General features: G+C 36.0%; 1 pseudogene; it reads right to left on the bottom strand.

The window, feature by feature from the left end:
* Positions 1-7,967: 7,967 nt before the first annotated feature.
* LOC143404417 (guanylate-binding protein 5-like) lies at positions 7,968-14,736 on the bottom strand (annotated as a pseudogene).
* Between the last annotated feature and the right edge of the window lie 6,056 nt (positions 14,737-20,792).

Consider the following 20,792-nt stretch of genomic DNA (forward strand, 5'->3'; position numbering starts at 1 on the left):
AGAGGCTGTTGCTACAGCTTGGAAAATATGTTATGTCCCTTCCCCTTTGGCTTGAGGGTAAGCCCTGCACCACAGGACCATCCAGGGAGGCTGGCTCCTGACATCCCTTGATTCTGTTCCCAAGAAGCCATTTTACTCATCTGCAAGATTCAGACAGAAAGAGGGGAAAGAGGAATTTGTGGAGTGCAGACTCAAATTCTGTGACACAGATGTACAAATAATCTATATTTACTCTCTTTGGCCATACCAGCTTGCAGTGTAGTTAGAAAAAAATATAACCTCTATCTAGGTTGCCATGAACTCCTCATGTAAAATATAGTCACAGAATATTTAAAGGCAAACGTTTAGTATAACTCTGAGATATTTGCATCCTTATCTGATAGAGAATTTTTTAATCCTGAAATTAAACTTGGCAATTTCTGGAGATGAATCAAAGCTGGGCTAAGTACAGTGGCCTTATAGTTACTGAGACAGAGAGGGACATACCTAGTAGACATGCACATTGTTGCAAGCCTAAATAGCAACAGTCCTCTCTCTATTAATGGGATCTAAAATGTCAGTGTCTTTTTGTCTGTCTCTCTTTCTCTCTCTCTTATATATTTTGTTTGTTTTCATTTTGTTCATGCAGGTATGAAAACATGACTCTAGAAAAGAAGATACTCAGGTTTATTTGTTCTTTCTGACCTTAAGGAAGATTTATGATCATTATTTGATAACGGAAGAAAAAAGCAAATTTGGCATCATTCTTCTCGCTCCATGATTTCAAGCTGTTGCAAGAAAGAACATCTCTTAAAATGATATTCAATAAGTCTCATAAAAGTTAAAATATTGATTAAGGAAAGCTTGTTGAAATAGTTTCCTAAACTGATAGTTTAATGAGACTTTATTTAACTGAAATAAAGTTCTTCTCTGTTCCATTAGTTGAACCCCCGAAATAAATGTAGTATCTTCTTTAGAAACAGTTTTGCTTTAATTTGTAGTTTTCTTTGTTTGTTTGTTGTTGTTTTTACATGTACTCAATTTGGTGTCTGGAGAATATGCTCAGACAGGAATAGCATCACTTTTTTGATATCCATGTGAGATAGCTATGCAGAGTCTGCTAAAACTGAAATGTCACAGCAATATTGAGACATACTTTCTAGCACACTAGACCTTACATAAAGATCAGTGTCCTTGCAGAACGTCACTGATGAAAGTTCAGGCTTGTGGTACTTTCAAGGTAGCTATCCATAAAAACCAAACTCAAATCCAACTGAAGTATGATGACACTGAACCCATGCTTGCCCCAAACATCTTAATACAAAAGAGGTATTTCTATTTCCATTACAAATATTATCATACAATTCTCAACTATTTCTTCAGCAATGAACGATTTAAAAAATTGTGAGACACATGGGAAAATGAAGTTAAAACTATTGATTTTAAAGAGCTGAAGCAAGCAACATATATAGAATTATATATTATGATGAATTATATATGTATGATGTTTAAGGATTCTAGCAGAAAGGTGATCAATATACATGAACAGATGTGGATTTGCAGCAGGAAAGTGGAAATTGTTAACAGTCAGGTGGAAACTCTGTAAACCACAAATCACAATATTAGTGATGAAGAATTCTTCAGTGGGCTCAACAAAATACTACACATGAACATAACAGAGAGAAGAATCAGAGCCCTTGAAAAAGGTTAATAGAAATTAACTAAACAGCAGCACAAAGAGATTCAGGAGTACAATCAATGACAGCTGAGTTCCCAGTAGCTTGGGGCATCCCCAAAAGCAATGTCAAAGAGTTTACTGTAAATATGATTGAGATTCCAAAAGACAAAATGGAAAGGGAAGAGAACATGGCTGAGAGCTTTCTGAAACTACTCAAAGACAACAAACCACAGGTCCACAAGTTCAGAGAACCGGACCAGAATAACTTTAAGGAAAACACACTCATGCACATCATAGACAACATAATAAAATCTAATATAAAGTAAGCATTTTGGAGGCAACTAGAGAAAATGTTACATATGAGGAATTAAAAATAAAAATAGGAGCAGTTATTTATGGAAACTCTATAAGTGAGATAAAATAGAAAATCATCTCTAAGATATTGAATAGAAAATGGCAATTCCAAATTCTTTACCTAGTGAAAATGTTTGTAAATAAATGTAAATACAGAGTTTATTTTATTTTTTATTAGAGCTTAATGGTTACACATAGTTTCTGGGTTCATCCTGATAAACTCAAACATGAATGAAAATCCCTTTCAGTTCATGATCTCCATCTCCCCTCACACTTCCCCTCCCCTCTCTTTCTCTATTCTACTAGCCTTTGTTTTACTTGTCTATTAATTGTAAATACAGAGTTTTACAAATTATAAAAACAATGAAAACAAATATTAATGGATTCAATGTAATCCAAGAAAAAAATATGATTTTTTTTCAGGGAGGTACAGAATGATCCAAAAATTTATATATAAATGCAAATGTTTAAGTACAGCCAAGAAATTTTTGATGAACATTGTAGAAAGACTGAGCACAGTAGAAATAAGACATAATTCTTATAATTCTTTAGTTTGTAATACATAATTATATTTGTGCTTGAGTGGGTCAACAGGCCCAAAGAATTGGGAGAGTTGCAAAATAAACAGTCATATATTGTTATCAAACTTACAATTCTTTCATGAGTTTGGAGACAAAGACTATCTTCTGTTTAAATTGTTTTGGGAAAATAGATCATCCTTTTTCAGAAAAATACTTTGAACCCATAATTCACACTACATAGATCTTAAGTTTTTGCAGAAATTTATACAGATACATATGAAAGGTCAAATGACACACATTTAGAAAAATAAATAGATAAGGAGCACCATGCCGATAGATGTGAAGATACACACAGGCAATCACACATATATCCCTCCTACCATAAAGTAAAATGTTGTTGACTACAGTCAAAAATTCTTTTCACAAAAATTCCATAAAAGGTGTTAAAGCTAATCACAGAATGAGAAATGACATTGACAAATCATATAACACACAGGAAACTCATATCCTTTGTATTTAAGGAACGCCTAAAAATCAAGAAAAAGACAGACTATGATAGAAAAAGACATCACAAAACATGAAAAAGAACTAGTGGAAAAACATGAAGAAGTGTTGCACCTAATTCATTTGAGAGAAATGCAAATTAATGTCTCAATAAGATACAACACATTACCATATACAGTACAGCCCCTGTACTTCAAAATGTGAGCAATTTTGGTGTGGAAACCATCATACTATGCAACAAAGACTCTGAAGTCATGGCAAACCTGATGTAGAAGGACAAGATTCACTTCCTCTAACCTAGGAAGTCCATTCCTAGGGGTGTTACACAAGGGAATTGTGCATGTATACACACACACACACACATACACACACACACACATACATATTTCAAAATCAACTGAATAATATTTCAGAAAAGATAAACCTGAGAATTTATATATTTATCAATAGTATAATAAACAAAGTGATTTTATTATATACAATATATACATTTTCAACCACACAATGAAATAGAAGAATCTTATTGATATCTTTTTGCAAATAAAGCAAAGTACAAAAGAAGACATGCAATAAAATCTGATTTATCTAGAAAGAAGGTCAAACTAAGTTATGTTATTTCAGACATCATTTGTATATGATATAATCCATGAGGAATTCAAAAGTTGTGATACTGGTTGTCTCTAGTAGGGTAGTCAGAGATTGAAATACACTCCTTTGGGGTTTTAGCAATGCTCAATTTATGTTTCTGGGGTGTGATTTTTTATAATTTATATGCTTTATATTTAATGTACTCCTCTAAATGTGTCATATTTCATAATTTTGAAAAACAGAGAAGGGAATATAGTTCATCAGAATCTTGCTTTGAAAAGGATGAAGGCATTGTGTTATAACTGATTAAGATATAGGATCAAGAGAAGGTTCAAGATACTTTTGACTCATAGAAAGGCCCTCTTCTATAGGTTCATAAAGAATACAACCTTGGTTTTCTTAAATACAGTTTATATGGTTACACTTTAAACTTTTTTGTTGTTGTTGTTTCAGTGTAGAATGTGAGATCTGGTTCTGATTTGGTCTCTTTCTAAGTTTGCCATGCAGTTGTCTCTTTCTATTTAAAAGTCCACCTTTACTCTCCATGCTTTCTATAGAGTTTATTTTGGACTTTCTATTCTGTTCCATTGGTGATCTATACATTCAAGAGTCATTACCACATTTTTAACCTTTATTTTTAACAATGTATCTTCTTTTTTGTGTTGAGTACTTTTATGTTGTTTTCACACTGTGCTTTTGGTTTTCATTCTTTCAGTAATTCTCTCTAAATTTTAACATATTACTTACTATTGTTTTATTAAGCAGGACAAGAAAGACAATACCAAAATGGTTATTAATGTGGGGTCCAGACTCAAAAGGCTCCTGTGGTATTGCCTTGAGATGACTTAATTATCTTCAGTGCCTTAAATTTAATAACTTTAATAATAGTCCCACTAATAAACATAAAAATGTTTTAAGTAATGATAATTACAATAAAGCAATACTTCATGTTCATAAGATTTTGTGAGCAATAGATGTGTTATTACAAGGACCACAACTGGCACATGGTGAATCCTGAAAAAATATTAGCTGCTATTACTAACTACTTACCATGCTAAGGAATAAAGAAGTTGTACATGTTTACTATTGCTGTTGTAACAAATGACCACCAACTAAGTGACTCAAAACAATAAGAGTAAGATCTGAGTTTCTAAAAAACATTTCAGTAATAATAAATTAAAATGCTCAGAGAAAATGACACATGTGGTATAGAAGCTTCTATTATATGACAACATAGAACTTGAGAAATGTTTGAAATAAACATTTACTAAGGATGCTCAGTAAAATTATCTCTTAAAATATGCTAGAAAGGGCTGGTGTTGTAGCTCAGTGGTAGAGCACTTGCCTAGCACTTGTGAGACCTTGAGTTCGATCCTTAGCATCACATTAATATACATAAATAAAATAAAAGTACTGTATCCATCTAAAACTACAAAAAATAAAAATAAATATGTTACAACAAAAAGAAAGAAAGAAACAATAAGAGCAAGGGCCGGGGTTGTGGCTTAATGGTCGGGCCCTCACCTCGCATGGGTGATGCACTGGGTTAGATCCTTAGTACCACATAAAAATAAATAAATAAAGGTATCATATCCATCTACAACTAAAATAATATTTTAAAAAATATAAGCTTATACTCTACAATTCTGGAAATCAGAAGTCTGCGAGGCTAATCTCAGGCATTAGCAGGTTTGTGATTCATATGGAGACTCCAGGAGAGAATCTATTTCCTCACTTCTCATTATACCTAAATAATTTAGTCATTTAATTTCATAATAATAAGATCAGTGGGGTCAGAAAACATAGTCTAGTTCTTAGTAGTTCTAAAAAACTGTCCCTGTTCATCTTTCAGTGCCTTTTCTTGTCATTTTGTATCCAATAACACAGTTCTGTTCTAGATGACAGAGTATGTGGGGACACATGGGAGCCAAGGAAGCTGGTGGGAAGGAAAGTTTGTGGACCACTGGTGGAAGCAACTTGCACCTCTAGAATTTTGTAAGGGGAAGACCCCTTATTTGGTGGGGAGATACTAGAGAAGAGTTAGTGAGCTAGATGTCAGATTATTTGTAGTGTGGTCTAGACTAACAATATAAATGGTAGGAACTTTGGATAAGTAGATTAATTATGCCATGACCCAGGTTTAAAAGTGTGTTGAAGATAAATAGTAATGATATAGAAAGTTGTTCTTTCCGACTATGCCATTTCCTCAGGTGTAAAATATATGTTGTTTTCTGTTTTGTGGTCTGCATAGCTCACAAAGGTATCTATAGAGTATTGCTAAATAAATGCTCAGCCAGTGTGCTGGTACCTTGTGGAGTTGAGGTCAAGTCCAGAAATATAGCTGAACAGACTTTTGCTGATACAAGAAGTTTAGAGAAATAAAATTCTCAAAGAACAGAAGAAAAAGTACAGATATTAACACTAATGTGTTTTTCTTCTGTATATAAGTAAAACACATTTTGAGCAACTAAAAAATAAATGATGCACTTCTAATATCTCCCCACTGGAAATTCTTTATATAATTAAGTGGTAATAAGGGATAAAGAAATGTAACTTTGTGGAGTATTCCGACAATTTTTAAAACTTTTATTGGAGTTAAACAAAACAAATAGAAAGGCATAGCAAAGTATATTTTAATTCTAGTTTTTAAAGAAATTCCTAATCTCCTGATGAAAATTTAGAAGATTTCCCCATAGAATTTTAAATACTGTGAAACATTTTTAAAAAGAGTTAAAACCATAATAGATTTATGGCTTAAAAATATTTTATAGTTAAAACTACATACTAACAGATACATTCATTTAATCAATATTTTTAAATAATCAACAGGCTCTCACAAAAGACTGCAAAGGTTATGATGATTTAACTTTCACATATAGAAAGTATAAAACTAAATGAGCATCATCAGAATTTTGGCACATTACACATTACTTATGCCTATTATTTATGAGGTCTAAAGGATTTCAAATAATACACAAATATTAAGACCAATGTTTTCTATTATATAATTCTCTGAGTATGAACTAACTCAGGTGAGGATGAATGCGAAGGAAAAGGCTTTCTCTTTAGCCCTAAAGCACATGACACAATTTTACAGTAGTATTTCCTTTCATCCTCTAGAGATGTCCATTTGACTGTGTTTAACAACACCTAGGTAACTTGTCATACCTAGAGATAAACTGAAAGATTAGGCAAAAGGCTTTGGGATTGTTTAAATGTTCATTGTCCCACATTTTCTAGTTTCTCATCTTCAGTGAAAAGAAATAGGAAGAGGAAGCTCTAATGTTTTCAGTATGTTAGAGAATGATACATGAATCACTAGCACGGTGGAGATGCTGGATCTGATCATGAAACCTGGTAATTTGAGCTTGAGGGATCATGTCACCACTTGCCTGAGAAGTAATAAATAAAAACAATAAAACAGCAAAAAGCAAGGTCAGCTTCATTCTGATTGCTACACCACTGACTTGTCCTTACTACCTTTAATGCACAGAAACAATAGGCATTTCCATGTTTTTCTTTTCCATTTAGGTAGGTCCATTCTACTTCTATAGTTAGTCACATTCCTCTTTCTCTAGTTCCAGAAACATCCAGTCCCTGAAATGTTGGGGTCTGTAGAATTCCATCCCAAGGCTCCCCTTTCACCTATGCTACCCAGTTTCCTTGATTAATCTTAGTCACAACTTGACTTCAATCCTCTTTCCGAATCCTCTTTTCCATTTTTAGGAAAAATTAACGGTGTTTGTAAGAGAAAAAACTGACACAAAAACAGAATATCTAGGTGATGTGCAGTCAGGCAAGGTGTCTGAGCCTTAGATGAGGGAAATGGTCCAGGTCACCAAACTTTGGAGGGAGAAGTACAAGAAAAGAATGAGGGGATCAAACACCAGAGTTTGCCCATAATGCCTTTCAGAAAAGAGCTACAATCCCCAAAATACCCTGGGGTAGTTACTGAAAAACTGGTACCCACAGGTTCCATGGTAAGCCAGAGAAAATGTTGGGATGTTGTCTATCTTATGAGGTGTTCCCACAGGAATTTGCCAAAGAATCTAGGGAGCATCAACACTGAGGATACCACTAATGGGAAAGGCAGCTTCAAAGCTTCACAAGGGTGTGAGATACTCACATTTAGTTATCCCCTTGGGGCATCGCTAACCTCATATAAAACTGGGGACACCACAGTTCTGCTTCACAGTAAATAGATGAGAGAATGCATACAGAGGGCTTTGTACAGTGCTTGGGAGAGGAGAACTCCTGCTTATTGAGTGATGATAAACTACAGGACTTGGTGAAACAAGCACTGCAAGTTCAAGGCCATAAGAACCAGAGATGACCGAGGCAAGGACAACAGCAAAGACAAAATGCAAGATGAAATTGATGTAACAGGTATAATCAGGGCAAAGGATTTTCCAGAGCCATTAACAAATTAACAGAAAAGGCTAATCAATGTGGGACGGAAATGCATTGCTATAGATTTAATAATTTATATTCTTATTCTATTCCACTCACCATTCTAAATCCAAATATTAAAGCACTTGCTTATCACAATAACCTCACAAATATGTCTAACCCCCATTTCTATTCTATGCAACAGGAAAACAGGCACAGACGACATAGATAACTTGCTTACACCATGTATTTGGTAACAGTGGAGCTTGGATGCACATCCAGCAGTCTGATTCCACAGTTCCTGCCCTGAACCACCCTAGTACTCTTCATCTCCCCTCACTGTTTCATGCTCTCATTCTTATAGAGAAAGGACAGAAACACAACCCTAGGCTGAAACAACTGATTCAATACCTGGAGCTGACGTGCCACATTCCTGTGTTGCTGTGCCAAAATGTTTGCTATTTCTATTTCCATTTGACTTATTTGCTGCTGATGGAGTCTCTCCTTCTCCTCCATCATTTGTTGCATCTGCCTACGAATCACCTCCACACTTTCTGCTTCAGCCCTGCTTTCACACGTGCCTCTGAGGAGAACAAGGAAAAGGATAAACCTTCTAGGACAGCTCTGTCCCTCCTTTGGGCCTCCGGTTCTCAGTTCTCAATCCTTATTGTTCCAACCCACACAGAAAATTCCTGCCATTGTTTTTCCTTCCAGATAACCATACTGCAACTAATCCTGCCATACTCAGATACCACCTGTGGGGACAAGAAGCCTCTTTGTCTTGCTCTAGGTGAATGATCTCAGCTAGGCCAGGACACATGAATTTCAAATTTCTGAACATTTCTTGTCTTTCTTGCATTACTTCTGTTCTCTTCTCACCTTCCATCTCCTTTTCCTTGGCTGTGAGAGCATGGTCTGTCTGTAGAACAGCGTTACGCACAGACTCTTTGGACTTTAAATACTTTTGTAGAGCTTCCTCAGCCTAGGAACCCCAAAAACACACAGTAAGATCTAGAAATTGTGTTTAGCGATGTGATACAATTATATTTCTTGTTCTATCAATCATCTTTTCCTCTTAGAAGGCGCTCTGCCTGCACCTGATGGAGAGGTGCATCAAGCCTCTCCATAGGTGGGGTTCAGAACCTGGCTGGGGGGCTGGGGATGTGGCTCAAGCGGTAGCGCGCTTGCCTGGCATGCGTGTGGCCCGGGTTCGATCCTCAGCACCACATACAAACAAAGATGTTGTGTCCGCCAATAACTAAAAAAAAAAATAAATATTAAACTTCTCTCTCTCTCTCTCTCTCTCTCTCTCTCTCTAAAAAAAAAAAAAAAAGAAAAAAGAAAAGAAAAGAAAAAAAAGAACCTGGCTGGGCCAATCAGAGCACCCAAGGCCACTTGATGAAAAGAACTCATTCACAGAAGGAAAAATACTGCAACTTGAGTGTTTTAAATACTGGTAAGGAGGCTGTGAAACACATATTCTGTTCCCAGAGGATTGAGGCACTAAGAGGAATTGTATCAGTTGTATCTTCCTGGTAGTCATGTGGGGCAAGTCTAGTTGAAAATGAAGCCAATAATCAGGAAAATGAAGCGGAATAATGAAGCAGAGGTTGGAAAGGAAAAAGAAAGGAGGACCACTGAGGACACTGTTTGAACTCTGGAAAGTATTCATATTAAAAACTTCTGATTTTAGATATATAAACCAATTATAGTTTTTCTTAAATAAGTAATAATAATTGGAATTCTGTTCTGTAGAGCCAAAAATGGTCCCTTTGTTGCAGTCAGTACTCATGTTTGCAATAGACTTCTGGTGATTATGGTGATGGTTCAGGTTAATTCCGCAGCTATCATTAGCACACCCACATCCTGTGCTAAAATACCAACACCAGGTACATAATTCCCAGGCATGCTCATTCAGTTACAGAGTAACTCTGAGGCAGAGACATAAACTGCACCTCTGTTCCTGTGTGCATGTCCTGTCCTCAATGGCTTTTTTAAACAGGCACCTCAGCATTTCACATAATTAATAGATAGAATCCTGGGAAATACCTGTATTCCTTTCCTGGGCTATTGATGATACTTTGTCATTAGCTCCTTTGTCTTCTGAAGGTAGAGATTATGGCCTCCTGGCTTAGAATAAAGCCCCTGTTTCACTGCTTCTTCCAGAGGACCAAAAATATCCTGAAGTAAAGCTGAGCAACAATCCGAAGAGGCTTTCTCACTGCTTACAAATGTCATTCTGCTTCGCATCTAGTAGGGTCTTCAAAGGGAAAGAACCCATGGAGATATTAGCAACACCTCAGTCTTTCTGAAATTTATTTTTAAAGAGATTATTTATTTAAGAAACTTCAATGAATATAAGCAAGACTATACCCTTCCCAGCAAACCTGAAATAGTTACAAGAATGATAGTCTATAAAATATGGCATTTACTTTTGGGTGTGAAATTTCCTGAAACCCCTCTCTTGCATTTCTGCTTTAGATGTGATCTTATGTCCACAGACCTCTAAACTCAAATCCTCATTTTAAATGCAGCCTACTTTTTTTAGCATTTCTGGTTTCAGTATTTTTCTACCTTTAAGAAGTAGAAGTGAATAATTAGCTGGAATGATGTCAAATTGCTCTATTAATCGTAGATAGCTCATACTTTAGCAGATCCAAATGATAATTCTCTCTGCTTAATAAAAAGATAAAACATGACTTTGTAAATACAATTATTTTTTTCTTTTCACATTTTTATTGCTGCATTGTAGTTGTATATAATGATGGGATTTGTTTTTATGTATTTAAACATGCAAAGAATATAACATATTTTGGCCAATATTATCCCCTATAAATACAATGTTTTAAAGGAATAAAATCAATTCAAATTTAGCTCTTGGGTGTAACAAGGTAAAGTTGAGCTGTGTGCATAGAGGAAAACTTCAGACTCTAAAGGGCCCAGGTATTTACATTTTGTTTACAAATGAAAAGTGACAATATGTACACATAGGCAAATATCATTGTTTTCTAGTCTAATAGGAATTTTTTTCTTAAAAAAGTCTTATTGTGTTATTCACAATAATATTTTTCCTTCTGTTCACCATAAAGCACATGAATTAGAATAAAACACACACAATTACCTGTAATTCCTTCTGGAAACTTTGGTCCTCATCCTTGAAACAGTTCTTTTTGACGATTTCTATGGCCTCTCTCTCACTGGCTCTGTGCAGGTCCAGCAGCTCCTGGAGGGTCTCTGTGGGCAGCTGCACTTTCTGGCCCATCAGCTGGTCATAGTGGGCAAGTACCCTTTTTATTGCAGCTGCATTCTCTCTCTGGGCCAGGGTCAGGAATGGGTTCTCCATGCAGGGCAGATCTCCACTGTTGATAGCGTTGACATAGGTCAGCACCAGGTTCTCTAAACCTGCCCAGAGGAAGAGATACTGGTGTTATTTGCTTTAAAAGTAAATGAAACAATTGACTAATTGACTAATTAATGTCAATTAATTCTGATAACATTCATTCAACAACTTTCTGACCAGTAGATAACTTTCTTTAGGAAATCGTGAGATTAAGAAGACAGGTTTTTCCTTCTTTGGGAAAAGAAATAGGGGCTAAAGAAGAAAAAAGGGAAAATGTCTAGATATATGATATATGATCGTATGATTTTAAAAAAAATATTTTTATTAGTTGTTGATAATTTTTTTTTTTTTACTTATTTGTATGTGGTGCTGAGAATCGAACCTAGGGCGACACACATGCTAGGCAAGCTCTCTACCGCTGAGCCACAACCGCAGCCCCAAGATATATGATTGTATGATTTTAATCCTTCTCCATAGAGAAATAAGCAGATGATCTTATAAAATCATGCACATTCATGTGATTGGATTTTTTTTGCCTCTTTAATCCTCCTTTTATTTCCCTCTGCCTTGGGTTTCCATTTTCTTCAAAATTTCCTCTTCTCTCATTTTTTAAAAAGTATTTAAGTTATCATACCATTCTCTGAAAAGAAGCAAATTATACAATTTAGATCAATTGTCCCTTATTCTGTGTTGGAACTTCCTGGTTTTCCTTCTTTGTCATTTGTTCTACTTCCCTCAATAATACAACAATCATTTACAAAGTTATGAAACCTGAAGTTGTTAGGTAAAGGTAGAGCAAGAAGTCTGATTGGATATCTTTAGAGGGTCTAGTTCAATACTGGACCTTAGTTCAATACTTGTAGCAACCAAGTTCCATTTTCACAGGGAACAGGTATGTGTCACTATATCTACCAAAATTGTGACACACCACATGCATTGAATTTATTTGTTGAACAAATGCTGTCAATCTACAGGGAGTAATCTAAATGAACAGGGGAAGACTGAAAGATAAAATATCTAACTTCATCATGTTCCTATTTCATGTAACCTTATAGGCATTACTAAAACAAATATTAGAAATACTTTTTGGATTCATTATAGCTTTTGTAAACATGGTGCATATGATTTGCACAGTGGTAATTGTTTATGCAATGTTGACCCAAGGACCTTGTTACATGTTACACATTATGTTGAATAGAAGGGAAATCCTTAAAGAGATACTCACAAGGTCCATTGACCTTGATGCCTCCTGGAAATGTCTTGATCTTGGACTTGTTGAAGATGTCATGTCAAATGGCATTTCCAAATGAACTATCATTGAAAATAAGATTCTGATATACAAGTGTTAAGCAGGGAAAACACAAGTGATCAAACACATGAACTTCCATAGTTTTCTCATTGATAATTTTACCCTAAAGCATAAATTTCTAACTCCAGAGTCCCACTTATAGTCACTGATAGAAAAATGCAAAATTAATAGTCAATGGGGTAACCAGAATAGTTAAAATCAAGGTTTTCCTGGTACTAAAACAAAATCAGCCTATGTGAACAATACATATATCTATTTTATTAAATAATTATTATCCACAAGGGAGTTCACATTACTGATCTTTTCTAATTTTAATGCTGTGGGATGAACTCATTATTAATATCTCCATTTTGTAAGGAAACTGAAGCTGAAATTTTTGATTACTATCTTTGCATCTTGGTAGGTAAATCAAATGTAAAAATCAAAATCAAAACATAAAAAGCAAACAGTGGACGTTCAAGAGAAAGTTTGGTTAGTTGCAAAAACCAGCTCATGAGAGTCAACTATGTACATCTCTTCTCAAGTCTGAGTTTAGTGACTTTGCTTGAGTAGCTTGTAATTAGTTATGATAGGTATCTTTATGGAATGGTCAAGTTGTACAAATCTAATTCATTTTCTTCTGTGAACTTGTTCCTAAATACTTATTAGAATATAACTAGAAAAGACCTATGCAGTAAAAAAGATCCATGTGTCTACTTCTCCTATGATGAGTTGGATAAGACCAAAAAGAATATTAAAAATTTAGGGAGACTCACTCTTCTTGTCAAGGTCAGAAAGCGAAAAGTGCCAGAGCCCTGATTTGAACAGAAGTTCATCTCATCCTGTGCCCACTACTAACCATATAAGCTTGTAAAGTGAGTTTATTTGCACCATTTTTATATACCTGGGAACTACTAAGCAAAAACATCAATGTAGTTCTAATACTCATTCTGCATTATAAATATATTTTCTCACTTCAGACTTCCAAACACTATTGAAAATAGAAACAAAAAAATGAGGGGCAATATAGTCCAGTCAAGTAAAAGTACAAATTTATAAAAACAAAATGAAAAACTCCTTGTACAAAGCATGTTCAGTGATAAGGAGTTTAATCATAAAAGAATCTTCTGTCCTTACCTTCTCTACATCACACAGGCCTTCGGTGTCCAGCAGAACTAAGGTGTGGCCTGGCTTCTCAGGATGAGGCAGACACCACATCCAGATTCCCTTGGTGTGAGACTGCACCGTGGAGCCCACAGAGAAGCCTGCAGAGGGGAGTGCAGGGGTTGTCACAGAGAAGGGGATTTGTGTATTTTTGTATTTTCTTGATGATTGAGTTAGGGTTTAAGGAAAGCATAATAAGGAAACAGCAGAAAATACGATCTTCATTACAATAGAGAAATGGGGAAATAAAGTCAAATTCTGTAAGTGGAAAATTTTTATGGTTTTTATAATAATATGCAAGTGAATTTTTTAAAGTTTATAATTATGCATATGGACCATCTTATTATCCAAAGTACACGTATGAAGACAGGAATTGGTGTGAATGTACATTGTCTACAACCAGAGCTATGAAAAATTGTGCTCTGTATGTGTAATAAGAATTGTAATGCATTCCGCTGTCATATATAAATAAATATGGAAATTATTTCATTGATCTCATTCTGTATGATGGGAATATATTGTGTTTCTCCCTGAAAGACATTAAGATCGACATTTTTAAAAAGTTATATGTCAGGGACAGAAACCTGCCTTTTATCTCTCCAATTAAAAGACCCAGATGTGGCCCAAACACTGGTTTTCACTGTCCCTCCTTGGCACTATCTTTTCCCCGTCCATCCCCATGCTGGACGCCCATAGTGTGGTGGACAGAAGGCTCAGCAGAGCTCTGTTGGTGGCACTCACCCTTTTTCTTCCCAGCCAGCTGGTTCATCAGGTAGGATTTGCCTGTGCTGCAGACGCCCATGATGGCCACCACCACCATGGGCTGCGTGATGGCCGACAGGATCTGCAGGGCTTCCTGCTTGACCACTAGCTGCCCCTCCATGTCCTCGATGAGGTACACAGGGCCGGGCATGTAGGTCTCTGAGGCCATGTCTGGGATATTACTTAGTCTTCAAGGGAAGAGGTGGGATGAGCAGCAATTTCTAGTCTTTAAGCAGAGAAAGCCATTTTGCTTACGGAACCTGAAAACATAACTGTTCCCCAGCATGGCCTCTTTCTGAAGACATTAAAAAACAAAATATAAAAAAATATAAAAAAAGATAATCAAGAGCACCATGGTAAAGTCAGTCAGTCCTAGGCCTGCTATCAGTTACCTTGCTTATTCTTAAATATTTGGTGGACATAGAAAAATTTATTTCCTGAATCTTACCTACTGGCTCTTTGTATCTAACTCCTTCCCCTGGATTTTGGTTTACTTATATTCCTTTTTTTAATGTCCCTAGCTTGATTATTTGCCAAATATAAATTTTTGTATTTCTCTTATTAAGTCCAGGTCCAAAGTGAATTGCATTAATTCTAAGCCATTATCTAGCATTAAAAATAAATTGCAGGTGCTTATTTCTTAAAGCTGTACTTTTGAAGTGCTTTTAACTTAGTCAATGAATCCCTTTATTGAAACAAATGTTCAAAGCATGATGATTTTATGACTGGCTATATGAGTGGAAGACAAAACTTCTTTTATTAATTTTAACCAATTTCTACTTCTGTTCTTTAGCTCCTGTAATCTGAGGAGTCTCTGGTAAAATATTTTTAAGCAAATTCTTGCTTTTCTGACTTGTCATGCTGTTAAAATTCTTCTTGAGTTTTCTGCCATTTTACAAAACTAAAAATTCACTATCTGTTTGACTTTATTTTCATGGACATCTTAAATGAATACTTCTGGACTCTTGTTGTAGCAGACTATATAAGCTGTGAACTTCTTTGTTGTTGTTGTTGACAACCATAAAGATCCATTCTCTCCCTTTCTCATAGCCAAAGCCCTGTCAATCCTCTAGATGAAAGACAAAACAGAAACTGCTGCTTGGAAACAATAGTAGGAAGTCACAAATTGCCTTCACACATGGCACAGCTCCAGGGCATGGAAGTCAGGGAATGCTTGTACTGCAGAAAGGGGCAATTTTATGATGAATTTAGAAGCTCAGATGCCAGGTGTCTTTCCATTTTAATGTACTGCTATTGCAATATTGGCACCTTAGATTAGTAGAATTCTGGCTGCCTGATTTACATGTAGCAGATGCGAGAATAATATTTAGATTAGAAAAATGTGGCAACTCCCAATTATAATCTACACTAATTAGCTATAAAAACAGAAGTTATATAACTAAATCTGTATACAGATATTCTGAGCTTACAAACTCTCATGCTTTCGAGTGAATTTACTAATGTGGGAGCTAACAGCTTTAAGGTTTTGGACTTTCTTGTGAATAGCATTAGCATGTGTATTAATAATAGTGCTTTATATATTGTTCCCAGGTGTTCTCTGCATAACATCTTTAGTGCTTTTAGAAGACCAAATCTCTAGCACATCTTTGAGTATTTATAGTGTTCAAGCCACACTCATAACTGCTGCTCTGCAATTTACATCTCAGTCTGCGTGTGCCTCTGGGATGCATTCTCTCCCACTCTAGTAGAGCCCAAGAATTTTATAAATGAAAACAATGTAAGAGTGGACCAAAACACATAGAAATCAGGGCTTAGGGTGTGGCTCAGTGGTAGAGCACTTGCCTAGCATGTGTGAGGCACTGGGTTTGATTCTCAGCACCACACATAAATAAGTAAAAAATAAAGGTCCATTGACAACTAAAAAATATTTTTAAAAAGCACATAGAAAACAAATGCACATTTGGATTTGTAGTGAGTTAAATTTAATTTTCAATCTCTCAGCCCTGTAACTGGCTATCACATTGGCATTTCACTCAATTCTTTAAGCCTAAAGTGGAAGTAATATTTCCTAAAGTGGAAGTAAATGACTCTGTATTTATATCAGTACAGCTATTATTTTTAAAAAAGAGGTTTGCAGGAGAGAGAGAAAAAATTCAAAGAAGAAAAATGCCAAGAAATAAAAGAACATGCTAAGAAATGTTGTTGATAGATTTTTCTGGAAGAAAACAATTCTTTTTTAAATCCATGTTAGTCTAGCTTGGGTTTTATGTTTTATTGTTGCTGTTTTTATTATGTTTGCTTTTGATTTATTTTGTGTAGTTTTGTTCAAAGTTTAGAGGGAAAGGAAAAGGCACTGATCAAAGAGATATGTGGAAATCAAACAAACATGAGACTCATTAGCATGTGCTATGGAAAGAAGTTGAGAGGAGGAAGGAGTTCCAAGGAGTGACAAAATTGCTAGACCAATATTGAGTTTGGAAATTAAATCTAATCCACCATAAGCCCAAATGTGCATTTGTTTTCTATGTGTTTTGATCCACTCTCGCATCTTGTACATTTATAAAAGTCACGGGCCTCTACCACAGTTGGAAAGAATGCATCCCAGAGGACAGCAATATGGAGCTGTTGAATTAAGTGATCCTAACAGCAGAGACACTGGAGTAGAAAAAATAGGAACCAACACAAAAGGGACTAAGGAGATTGCAGGAATGGATGGCATTGGGGTTTAGGGGGCAAGCCAATATGATAAAAATATATTGCTCTTTTCAAGAAACTGCTTCATTGTTCACTCTGGGTTTCAATTTTTTCTTTTTATTTTCTTTTTTCATTTTTTGTCCTTAACAATGCCAGCAAATATTTATGTTGGTTGACGTTTTCATTTATTGCTCCCTCATGAAAATAATGAAAACCTCTTAAAATATTCAGGCTACAGTTTAAACAGCAAAACCAGGTGTTAGTAAAGACAAATGTCACTTAGTGACAATTATATGATAGGACATAAGGTGGCAGAAGAAGAAAAACAGTACTAAGACATTTTGAACCCTCAGTTACTCCCCACTGCTATTGTGTCTGATTCAGCAGGAAACAAACTTAGCAGACACTTAATGAATTCTGCTGTCTATGTGGCTACACCACAATTTAGTCTTTACTAGATCCATTATGTAGCATGTCAGGCAGAATGCCACGCTATACTGGATAAAATGTTTTAAGATCTACCAGAACCTTGCAAATCTCTTCCCACCCTTGTCCATGTCCTTACCTTACCTGTAAAATCTGGAGCAAAGATCTTTTGGAGCCAGTAGAAAAGCTGCTTCCAGGAGCACTTGGTAAGATTAGTCCCAACAGCTGAACTTTAGTTTAGCTGTGATGAATTCTGATGAGCTCTTCCCCCAATCCTGGGGATTTCCATTCTTTCCCAGCTCCCACCTCCCTGAAGATAACTTGAATATAAAATGTAAGCATGCCAAAAGTCAGAAGGGGTTTACCAAACTTCTCTACAGATAACTGAAACCACAGAACACATTTAGTGACTAAGTAGTAGCAAAAGGGATATTCTGAGCATCCTCTGGTGGAAGGTTTGGATAGATAGTGTAACTGAAGGAGAAATTTGAGCTCTTTTGTGAGTTTTCCAAGGGTGTGTTATTTGAAGTAGCTTGAGATAAGATGATATTTATCTCCAACTGGGAAGAACATACTTTGGTAGGTCTGGTAAACTGAAATGTGAAGTGCACCCATGTAGTAGTTAGTTTATTGCTTTTATGGTAGGTTCAATTGAAACTGAGACTTCAATTGATAGGAAAAGACAAAGGTCCTGGCATTAGTACACAATGAATGCAGAGAAGGAAGTTATTTTCTAAACATTTGCTATACTCCATGCACAGGGCTCACTAGTTTAGATGGAGTACCCTATGTCAACTCTCCCAGTAAAAATTCCCTCCATTTTAAAACAGCTAGAGCCCTCAGAAGTTCAGTAACCCGTTCAAAACCACAGAGCTACTGATAAACAGACCTTAAGGTTCAAACCAGAGCACTTCCTGGAGTCCTTCTGGTTTGTGCTGTGTCATAATTGCCATCAGCATCATTACTTCTTTTTCATAATTAGATCTCTTTTTATTCTGACAACAGTCATATAGGACCATTGGTTTTATCTGTAATTTAGAATAAACACAGGGGTTCTTGGGCTGTGTTGCCTGAGGTTTCCTTCCAGAGTCAAGGATTTGAGACTGAGGGATTTGCTTGGAAGGTAATGCTACAAAGCAGAGTAGGAGATAAGGAATAAAAACTGGAAGGGAATAAAGCCAAGGAATGGGGCAAGAGCCAGTGGTTCCTTTTGTGTGAACCACGAGGTTAGTCCCATTAGCTAACTCCAGGAAACCAGGTAAAATCTGCCTGGGAATCTGGCCCTTAGGATGGGAGCTTTTTCCTCCTGCTTCCTTCAATATCTGCAGCATGATCCTGGCAGCTTGACTCCCTGGCATTGCTGGGATCTGAAATATTTGTTGTAAGACACCAGTGGAATGTGCTGAAAGGGTAAGTGGTAAGGGAAGCTGGGTGGGGCACCCACAGCATCTGTGAAAACCATTTCCTATTTTCCAAGATCCCCTCATATCTCACAGAAAATCCACTCCTTTCTTCAAGACTTCTTCAAATGGATGGCTTCTCATAATTTTTTTTTTAGGTACCCACAACAGGAAAGTCTAACCTATAGCCCTCATTATTGCCATGGATTTTATGATCAAAATTGATATTCAAGATCTTCCCCTCTTCTACCCATTCTAGATTATTCATACTTAGCCATCAGTTCTTCCTTTGTACTTACAAGGGATCCTAAAAAATCTGTTTCTGTTTCAGTTAGTCTGTGCTTGTTTCCAATACATTTAAACCAACCACAGAAATAACAACAGACTCCCAATAAATCCTTGAGAACCAAGCATACTCTTCCTTCCTCCTATCATGTACTATCTGCTCACATAAATCATGGTTGGTTAAGTCTGCCAATAAAAAAAAATCTCACTCATTGTTTGCAGTATGATTCAATAGTAAGTTTACAAGCGATCTATTGGATGACAGCTGTAGATTTAGATGTATTGGAACATTACTAAGACCTTTCGGAGAAATGCTGCCTAACTTTACCCTAAGAACCATTCTTATACTCCAGCAGAAACATAGGATGTTGTCAGTGGATCAGAAATTCATGATCGAGTCCATGGAGAATATGTCTATTTATCCCTTGGTACTGAATTCTCCAGTTACTGTAGAACTGCCTATGTTCACTTTAGTTTTGTCCATTTTGACTTCAACACCTGAGAACACCCATTATTAGTGATACAAATGTTTATAATTTTATATCTTTTTTCTGTATTAGAATATTTATTGGTATGTATTATTCTTGTATCTCTTCTACTTCTTTTGATTCAAAGTGAATTTTGTTGATATTAGGGTGACTATACTAATCCTAATAGTAGGACCAGTATTCACATGTAATATTTACCATAGGGATTATGTTTAATATCTTTTTTTTTCTTGGTACCAAGGATGGAACTCAGGGGCATACAACCACCATGCCACATCCCTAACCCTATTTTGTATTTTATTTAGAGACAAGGTTTCACCTGAGTTACTTAGCTCTTCAATTTTGTCAAGGCTGGCTTTGAACTCATGATCCTCCTGCCTCAGCCTCCTGAACCGCTGGGATTATAGGCATGTGCTGCCACCCTCAGCTTATATTTAATATCTTAAATCCATAAAACTCTAATAGAAACTTATACCAGCTTCATTTTAATAATATACAAAAGATTTTATCTTCAAGAGGTTCTTCCTCACCCCTTTTAGTTATTGATATCACAAAATTATACCTTCATAACTTATGTGCCTAAAAACATGAACTAATCATTTTTTGAAACAACACTGTCTCTTAAATAATGTGGACAATAAAATACAGAGTTAAAAGCCACAGTTACAATGATGATAGCTTTAAAGTAATAACAACTAAAGCCAGCAGCTGAACTCTGCAGATCAGGCTATCAGTCTATTTTCTCCCTTGCCTCCCCATCCCTCAGATTCAATGAATCAGAAACTAAGGGTTTTCTGCTCAGAAACTAGGGATTAAGTGTAAGTGAGCATTTCCTGCCCGGCTCCTGTGCAGGTCAGTGTGGTCAAGATAAAGCTGCCAGTCTGCTCCATTTCCTCTTTCCACTTTTCTGTTGCTACTTCAGGGAAGAAATTTAAAACAAACTGAGGGCATATTGTTTCATTCTCACAAAG

The sequence above is a fragment of the Callospermophilus lateralis genome, chromosome 7, assembly GCF_048772815.1.
Source record: "Callospermophilus lateralis isolate mCalLat2 chromosome 7, mCalLat2.hap1, whole genome shotgun sequence".
In the NCBI taxonomy this organism is placed as follows: domain Eukaryota; kingdom Metazoa; phylum Chordata; class Mammalia; order Rodentia; family Sciuridae; genus Callospermophilus; species Callospermophilus lateralis.